The sequence below is a fragment of the Callithrix jacchus genome, chromosome X, assembly GCF_049354715.1.
Source record: "Callithrix jacchus isolate 240 chromosome X, calJac240_pri, whole genome shotgun sequence".
NCBI classification, from domain to species: Eukaryota; Metazoa; Chordata; class Mammalia; order Primates; family Cebidae; genus Callithrix; species Callithrix jacchus.
In genome coordinates this window covers 49,942,318-49,952,568 of record NC_133524.1, presented here as the reverse complement: position 1 = coordinate 49,952,568, position 10,251 = coordinate 49,942,318, and the positions used below count along the sequence as shown (strand labels likewise).

The 10,251-nt window shown below is 41.3% G+C and overlaps 1 pseudogene; it reads right to left on the bottom strand.

The window, feature by feature from the left end:
• Positions 1–4,730: 4,730 nt before the first annotated feature.
• Positions 4,731–9,664, bottom strand: LOC100895952 (G antigen 10-like; annotated as a pseudogene).
• Positions 9,665–10,251: the final 587 nt, after the last annotated feature.

Genomic DNA, 10,251 nt, shown 5'->3' with positions numbered 1-10,251 from the left:
GCCCACCCACACCAAAGTACAGATAAGTTTAGTCTTTATATAGGTAAGACCCCTATGTAAGAAAAAATGGCCAGGCCAAGGCTAACACCTGTAATCCTAGTATTTTGGGAGGCTGAGCTGGGCAGATTGCCTGAACTCAGGAGTTCGAGAACAGTCTAAGCAACATGAAAAAATCTCATCACTACAAAAAAAAAGAAAGAAAAACTTAAATAGATGTACTGTTTGATGAAACTCAACATATATTAAAAATGGACACTTTCAGCAAATTAGAACAGAGTGGAATGGCTTACTCCGATAGTCAATGTATTTAAAAATACAGTAAATATACTGGTGAAATGTTGACATTTTTTCCATTTCTCATCAGTGATAAGTCAAAAATGTCCACTAGCACCATCATACCAGATGGGTCTGCCCAATGCCATAAAATCACAAAGGAAATAAAACTCTTCAAAATGAGTGGCTGAGGTGGGAGGATTTCTTGAGCCTGGGAAGCAGAGGTTACAGTAAGCTGAAATCACACCACTGCACTCCAGCCCAGGTGACAGAGTGAGACTCTGTCTCAAACAAACAAACAAAAGAAGCCAGAGAATTCAGAATTTAATGGGATCTAATAATAGGCATTCAGATCTCCACACCGCTGGGGAGTGCTCAACAGCCCACAGCCTTCCCAAACAACAGACCCATTCTTTACCACCCACCAAGCCTCCCTCTATGCCCCCACTCCCGGGGCCCCATTCAAGACTCAGGGATCTGCCCTGTGTTAGGGGTTCCCAGCACCTCGGGACTTCCATCCCTCCAACATCACCCCCAGCACTTGCCCCATCTTCACTTGCACCTCCATTGCCCACCTTCCTCCCTTTCCTGGCCCCTTCAAAAACACAAAGCCAATTGTGGCCTTGCAGCCTGTGAAGAGAAAGAAGATGATCTCATGGCCCTGCTCTTTCGAGGTCAGGAGGCCCTTCTCCCTTAGAGACCACAGACCGACCACGCAGCAGGACGCGCCAGAACTGCCTGATGCTCACTGCCTCCTCCTCACTCTCACGTACTGTGGGGATCACCCCTGCGAGAGGCTAACAACTTGGCCTCCGCCATTAGGTGAGCTTGATTCCTTACACACTTTCCCTGGCTGGAGGCTGTCGAGCTATGGGGAGGAAAAATTGGGAGAAGAATGACTAAACAGCACACTATTTTCAGCCTTCTTGGTTGATGAGATAACGGCTGGGTGAACGCTGAAGTGATTCAACTGGGTATTGTGTTCCCCTTTCTGGTTCCTAATCTAAACCTGTTCTATGACTTTGTTTACCAGGCATTGTTTCAGCCTGGTGACCTCCCCTGTGGCCCTTGTCTTTTGCAGATGTATGATTTACTGCTGAGCTTGTGACTTCTAGATAATTGAAGATTGTTATCCAAGTTACTGGTTGTTCTGATAATATTGATAATCAGCATCACCTACTTCCCCCTTGACCTTTTAAATCAGTATCAGTTCCTTTTACTAGTTCCCCAGAATTGTTTTCTCTTTCTTTTGTTATTTAAGAAATGCTTTGATCTGACATGAACAACATTAAGTAGAAAAGTATATAATGGAACCTACTGCACAAAAAAAATTGCTGTTTGGGCATAGCCTAATCAGTCCTCCAGACCCCTCTCTCTGTCTCCTTTTTTTTCCACACATGCCCTCTTCCAGGTTTGGGACCCTCTCGCTGGATGAGATTCCCAGGCTCACGTTCAGTTCACAACACTCACTCACACTTCAGCCCTCAGGAGGACTGCCACGTGGGCCTACCAGATAGTCTCAGTAGAAGAAAAAGTGTCCAGACGACAGGGACAGGACTGCACACCCTCCCAGCTCCCTGGAGTTCTCCAAGTGGGCAAACATACTGACCAGAAGACAACCAGGGAACATGCACACTGAGGCAGGAGCCCAAGGAGCATGTGCAGCTGCAGGGAGGGGAGTGCTGCCTTTTGTAGCCCCATACCCCAGACCCCTGATTCCCATCCCCACTGAGGATAATGTAATCCGACCTCCCTCTGCTGTTTCCTATGCCTCGGGGACTCAAATACCTCAAGTAGTGCTCCCCTCAAAACTCCATCTTCAACTGAACACCCCTCCCCTACAGGACCCTCTCTTGTCCTGGCCCCACCATGGGGACAAGGACCATGGTGACTGACTAGAAAGACAGGTAGACCACCTGCTAAAACAGAAATAACGATCTACCCCCAAAAGAAATTGTTCAACATGAGCAAGTCAGAGAAAGAGACTGAAAGAAGAATGAATACAACCTCAAGGGCCTGTAGGAAAATACTAAAACGTCTATCATTTATAGCATCAGAATCACAGAAGAAGTAACAGTACCAGGAAAACAAGAGCCTAGGACAGCCAGAGTGACACCATTTGAAAATCAACTCCATCTTGAAACTAACAAGACACATTCCTTACCAATCACAACCCATGGCCCTAACATGTTTGTAGTTGAGAAAACAGACTAAAGGTACTTATAAGGACATGCTCCCACAGCACTGAAAAGTGCAGGGGTCCTAACACCCATAGCAATATATGCTTTAAAAATCATTATGCTTTCACGTACTTACACACTGGAAAGTCAAGGATAGTTTTCTTTAAATTAATAGAATGATAAATTTCATCATGCTGTTAGCCCACCCTCAAAAAGGTACAGATAAGGTTAGTCTTTACATGGATAAGACCCCAATATAAGAAAAACCTGGTCAGGCCAAGGCTCACGCCTGAAATCCTAGTATTTTGGAAGGCTGAGCTGGGCAGATCACCAGAGTTCAGGAGTTCAAGACCAGCGTAAGCAACATGCCAAAATCTCATCACTACAAAAAGAAAAAAAATAGAAAAATTAGCTGGGCATGGTGGCAGGTACCTGTAGTCACAGCTACTCAGGAGGCTGAGGTGTGATTATTGCTTGGGCACAGAAGGTCAAGGCTGCAGTGAGCTTGGATAACACCACTGCACTCCAGCCTGTGTGACAGAGTGAGACCCTGTCTCAATTTTTAAACATACAATATAAAAAACTACAAATTTGTCAACCTAATTCATTACATTAACAGATTAATAGGAAAAAATTCCTTGGTAATCAAAATAGATGCACTGTTTGACGAAATTCAACATATATTCAAAATGAATACTCTTAGCAAATTAGAACAGAATGGAATGACTTACTCTGATAAAGTCCAAAACTACTACAGTAAATATGATGGTGAAATGCTTAAATATTTTCATTTCTCAGCATGGATAAGACAAGGGTGTCCACTATCACCATTGTAACCAGGTGGGTCTGCCCAATGCCATAAATTCAGAAAAGGATATAAAACTCTTCAAAATGGCAGCAACAGGCCTAGTGCGGTGGCCCATGCCTGTAATCCCATCACTGTGGGAAACTGAGAGGGGTGCATCACTTGCACTAAAGAGTTCAAGAACAGCCCTAGAAACATATCAAAACCCCATCTCTACAAAAAATACAAAAGGAAATAGAAAAAAAATGGCAGAAACAAAACTGCTCTTATTCAAAGATGATATGACTCTGAAGACTGTAAAGGATCTAGAAGTAAACTTTTAGAATTCATACGCATATTTAACAGGTTGCTGGATAGAAAACTCCATATATAAGTATTAAGTCTCTACATACCACCTCAAACAGAATATAACATTTCAAAGAATGATATATATTTCACAGCATCAAATACCTAGAAATAAAGTTTACAAAAGATGTGCAAGACTTCTTTGCAGAAGGCTGTAAAGCTTTATTGAGAGAATTTTAATGAACAACTTTCCAACATGAAAGCAGCATCATTTCAGCGTGTCTTCTTTTAACGCTGTGATTGCTTTCCACCTGTAACAGAAACACAACAGTTGGGAACATGACTTAGCAACAGATTATTTACAAGACCCTAAAGGCATACAAAGCACACTACACTTTGGGTTTTCTAAAATGGACTAAAAACAGAACCCCAAGACTGATTCTGTGTCTTACATCCAATTAAACCTCTGTATAAACTTTGAGGGTAGACCTGCAGAATTTAAGAGTTATTTCATCCCTAAACATTAAGTGCTTCCTTTAAATTCAAAAGCACTTATAATTAACAGTCAGTAATTTGGAAAACACATGTGAAAAACATACTTCAGATGATTACTCAGAAAGTATTAAAGTCATGGTCTTTGAACTTCAAATCTTATCAACTCATGTCTCAAAAGCTGAAACTTACATATAACATTTGATATAGCTAGAGGTGATTATATCATCTATGTGTCTACAGTCTTATTAGAAATAGTGCCTCATGGAGACTGACAGTAGGGCAGGGAGGGTGTTTAACAAAGGCATCTTTTTTTTTGAGACGGAGTCTTACTCTGTCACCCACGCTGGAATGCAATGGTGCGATCGTGGCTCACTGCAACCTCTGCTTCCCTGTTCAAGAGATTCCCCTGCCTCAGCCTCCCGAGTAGCTGGGATTACAGGCACCTGCCAACACACCTGGCTAATTTTTGTATTTTTAGTAGAGAGGGGGTTTCATCATATGGGCCAGGATAGTCTTGATCTCCTGATCTCATGATCTTCCCACCTCGGTCTCACAAAGTGCTGGGATTGCAGGTGTGAGCTACTGCACCCAGCCCAGAGGAATCTTACTCACACCCATGCTAAGCATCACTAATCTACATGCCATAGATAATAGAAAGTAAACAGTCTCTCGCCACTTGATAATTCAGTCACTTAAGGTTTTCTTGAAAGAATATTGAAAAAGTGATTATTCATTAACAGCCAGAGAATCCAGGCCTGGGCAACATAGTGAGACCTCATCTCTACAATAAATTTAAAAAAAAAAAAGAACAAAAACAAAAACAAAATTAGGCACAGTAGCTTGTGCATGTAGTTCTAGCCACTCAGGAGCCTGAGGTGGGAGGATTGCTTGAGCCTGGGAGGCAGAAGTTGCATTGAGCTGAAATCGCACCAGTGTACTCCAGCCTAGGTGACAGAGTGAGACTCTGTCTCAAACAAACAAACAGAAAAAAAGAAGCCGGAAAATTCAGAATTTGACAGGATCTAACAATAGGCATTCAGGTCTCCACACAGAAAAACAAACATGAAGCAGAGTGCCTGCTCACTTTCTTCGTAGCAATGAAATCTCAATTCACAGGTTTGCAGATGACACAGGCCAGGGTTTCATGATTTATGATACACAAATCATACAAACAGATGATCTCTATATCCTATGCATTCTATTCAACAGGATCAGAGTATGAAAGAAGCAATGTGTTATGTATTTGTTCAAAGCAGACTTTAACAAAAGCATCTTATAATTAGGGACTATTGGTTTAAGGACTTAAAGTCAAATGTTTTCATTCAAGATGACTTTGACTCAGTGTGTTTCTATATCTGACAGTCTATAGGTCAGGTACTGGGGCCTAAACTACGTTTCAAATAACCTTTATGTTATAAGAACTCTATTATTAAGGAGTCAATACTGTTACCTCTCTGTTATTAAAAATATAATACTGGGTCAGGCAGGGAGGCTCACACCTGTAATCCCAGCACTTTGGAAGGCCGAGGCAGGTGGATCACCTGAGGTCAGGAGTTTGGGACCAGCCTGTACAACATGACAAAAGCCCATCTCTACTCAAAATACAAAAACTAGCTGGGTGCATTAATACATGCCTGTAATCCTAGCTACTCAGGAGGCTCAGCCAGGAGAATCACTTGACCCTGGGAGGTGGAAGTTCCAGTGAGCTAAGATGGCACCCCTGCACTCCACCCTGGGTCACAGAGTGAGGTTCCATCTCAAAAACAATAAAAGAAGAAGAAGATAATACTGTGGAAACAGACACCATACAATCTGCGTGCCTCATAAATTGCCTACCTGATTCTGGCGGTTGCACCTCCTCTGGATTTGGCAGGCGCACCTCCTGGACATCAGGACTATCTCCACGCTCACACCCAGTCTTTGGGTGAACCTGTTCCTGGCTATCAGCTTCAGGCTCCGGCCATTTAAAATTTTTTAAAAATATATCAATTTAAGCAGTAAAACATGAAATATGAATAAGGAAATAATATTCGTGCTCTCAGTGTATTAAATAAAAGATTTAGCTAGTGTCATAATAAATGTGTTCGTAACAATCCCAGGAACATTATTTCAGGAGTCTGTTAGCAGAAAACAGAAAAACAGGGTTTTCCAAATATTACCCTCTTCCTGAAGACTGCCCTCACACAACGTTGTTGCCTCCTTTGCACCGCTCTGTTATTGGCCTTCTTAGTGTCCTTATCATATTAAATGACTCAAGGCAGAAATCCTGTCTCTCATAGCATTTATACTCCTAGCACTTAGACTCATATGGCCTGAGTAGCCACCAATAAACACTGAGTGAAAAATCTTTAAAACATACACGAAAAAGCTCAAACTGCTGAACATTCTGCAAACCAACTGGTCTATCATCTTCAATAATGTCTGTATCATGAATGACAAAGAAAAATTAAGAAACCATTCATGATTAAAGGAAACTAAAACCACATGACAAGCACATGCAATACGTGATCCTGAACTGGACTCTGCATTAGAAAAAGAAATTCTATAAAGGAAATTATCTGGGCCGGACGTGGTGGCTCACACCTGTAATCCCAGCATTTTGGGATGTCAAGGTGGGCAGATCAGGTGAGGTCAGAAGTTCAAAACCACCCTGGCCAACGTGGTAAAACCGCATCTCTACTAAAACTACAAAAAAGAAGAAACATTAGCCAGGCGCAGTAGTTGGCAACTGTAGTCCCAGCTACTTAGGAGGCTGACGCATGAGAATCCCTTGAACTTGGGACGTGTAGGTTGCATTGAGCCAAGATAGCAATACTGCACTCCAACCTGGCCAATAGAGTGAGACTCCATCTCAACTAAAGAAAGAAAGAAGGAAAAAACATTGTCTGAATAATTGGGAAAATTTGAGTACACACTGTGTATGAAATGACTGCATTTTCACATTGTTAAATTTCCTGATTTTGATCTTTTTGCAGTGCTGATCCAAGGAATAACTTGTTTTTTCTTCTGATGATATACACACACTCAAGTACATAGAGAAAAGGGTCATAATACCTGAAGCTTTATCTAAACAATCCACCATTAATAACAATAAATATAATATCCATGAATGTGTGTGTGAGTCTGTGGGCAGCAAGGTAAGACAGGAAGGGTAGATTTATCAAACCAATGCAGCAAAAGCTATTAACAATTGGTGAATCTAGGCGAAAAGTATATGAGTTAATTGTAGTATAACTGCAAATTTTCTACAAATGTTATGTCTTGAAAATATATGAATGAAAATTTAGGGGACTATATGACAACTACACTGAATTTGGGTAGACAGGAGTTTTTTTGTTTGTTGTTGTGGTAAAAAAAAAAAACACACACACAGCATAAAATTTACCGTCTTAACTATTTTTAAGTGTTACAGTTCAGGAAGGAGCTGCATTTGCAACATTACCAGCAACTAGAAACAAACTTCCTATGTTTGTTTTTCTATATCATGAAACCTTTATGTATTTCTTTATTTGTTAGCAATGAGGTCTTGCTATGTTTCCCAGGCTGGGCTTGAACTCCTGGGCTCAAGCAATCCTCTCACCTCAGCCTCCCAATTAGCTGGGACTATGTGTGCATGGCATTCAGCCCAGGTTGAGACCTTTCTCTCAAATGACAATCTAAGGATAAACCACAGGACTTGTACAATGCCTATATTCAGCCATAGAGTACTAAAAGCAGTGGGCATCAGCTAAGAAATCTGAAGTCTGCAACATGGATAGGAATTCAGTTATAATTACGTTTAAATTTCTGAGGATTCATTAGCTGAATGGATTTGAGGACTATGAAAAATCTTTCATTCATGACATCCATTACCTATTGGTGTAAAGAGAAATGTAAATTTCTTCAAATAAAGTTATATTTAGGACCAAAGGTCCTAAATGTAATATTCCATAAATGAACCACATGTAGAACAAAGCACCAAAATGACACGGTTTGTGAATCACAGCAAATATACTGCCCTGCACCGAGAATAAGGGATTGGGTGGACAGCAATTAATGGGCATTGTTGTCAGTCATATTCTAGAAAGTTTTAACAGTGAATCCCTAGAATAATCCATGAACTGGATTACATAAATGATTTGTTTCAAACTATTTTATCTAGGAGAAATTATTTCTATCTCATGTTAATCTCAGGAAGGATAATTCTTTTTGTGGTTTTTCTAATCATAACAGGATCGAATCACATCCTAAACCCACTTAGAAAATCATACTAAACCAGCTACTTGTATGGCAGTATCCTGATTTATCCAGTTTTTAATAAACTTACCATATAAAAATAACAATCAATGGAAACGGTGGCCAGCATTCAGCAACTTGGTTTTTAGAGTTGCTCCTGCTCTTCTGAACTGGGTCTATTCTTGGGCCAGTACTAAGAAACAAAATACAAATTTTGCATTCACCACTCAACTGTTCTTGGTTATAACACAACCCCCAAGCCTCCATTCTCTTATTCATAAAGTGGACATGCTTCATCATAGTGAGGGATTTCCCTAAGCTAAGCTGCAAACTATACACCTTCCTCACTTTTCCAGTCCATTTCAGGTATTCCTTCCATTGTTTTATTTCCTCCTGTCCCTGCTATGTGACAATATATGATGCACATACACACACAAACATCCCAAGAGTCATTCTTCTTCCCTTTTGCTTCACCTTGACCTGCAGATGCTCCCTCATCCTCTCCCTCCTGAGCAGGTGCAGGATCCTGAGTTGCTGGTTCCCTTTCTTCAGGTTTTGGTGGTTCCAATTCTTCATCACTGAACTGCTTGGTCTAGGAAGTGTGTGTGTGTATGTGTGTGTGCAAATAAAAAAAAGTTTTGTTATTAATATGTGATTATACAAATATACACAGAATACGTAGATATTTCTGATCATAACTAAGCCTAAAGACATTTCTCCAACTCTATTGTCCATGCTCAGTAAGGTTACTCTACCCACAGGAAGGTTACTGTGAGAAAAGTGACCCACAAAGACTTTGGAAGCTGTTATATTCTGTGTCGTAATCGCTGTGTGAAATCTGTCATTAACAAGCAAAGTGGCCGGGCGCAGTGGCTCGCACATCTAATCCCAACACTTAGGGAGGCCAAGGCAGGTGGATCACCTGAGGACAGGAGTTCGAGGCTAGCCTGACCAACATAATGAAACCCCATCTCTACTAAAAATACAAAAAAAAAAATAGTCGGGTATGGTGGCAGTCGCCTGTAATCCCAGTACTCGGGAGGCTGAGGCAGGAGAATCACCTGAACCCGGGAGATGGAGGTTGCAGTGAGCCGAGATTGCCCCATTACATTCCAGCCTGGGCAACATGAGAAAGAAGCCATGGGCAAAAGCTGAAGAACACAAGAGAAAAAAAAATCCTCCTGAATCAATGTTTCCTTCATGAGACGTCACAATCATTTTTATCAGCATGAAATAATTTTATCAGTGTCTATATAACAATACAACAATACTATCACAAATATTAATTTCTGCTAATAGAAAACATCAAACTAACATTAAAGCACTTAACAACATACGCCCAATCACCTCATAGAGGTTCCATATAGCATCTTGGTCTAGGCGGATAGGTTGATCTTCCTCGCCAATTCATATTTCACACTGAAACACTGAAAACAGAAAACAGTGATTGGGAACATGCACTTGAGAGGACAGCTATATTTGATCACCTGCATGGCTAAATTTTAACTTGTTGTTGTATTTTTGAACATACTATCACAATAAGTCCCACAGTTAAGCATACGTCTGTACCTTTTCTGAGTGCCTGCAAAGCCACTTATGCTGGCCATGCTGGCAGAACAATCATCTTAAGGCATGTGGCAAAAGGCAGAGGACATTATTTTCTAAATTTCTTTTGAACATGTGGTCTGGCTCTGCTGCTCAGGCTGGAGTGCAGCAGCGCAATCACACCACACTGCAGCCTCGACCTCCCTGCTCAAGGGATTCTCCCTCCTCAGATGAGGTTTAGTTTCACAAGTGGACTCCACATAAAAATACCAGTGAATCACAAATTTGTGACTGTTGCTTTTGGCACACTCCTACTTACTAGAGCCATTCATGCCCCTCATATCAAGTTTGCTTGAACCCCACAGCCTTGCCCAGTCCTTCCCATTGTTTCCAGACCTTCCATGGTAGAGGTGAGACCCTGCATGGCTTCTCACTCTGGCGCCCCCACTCCAC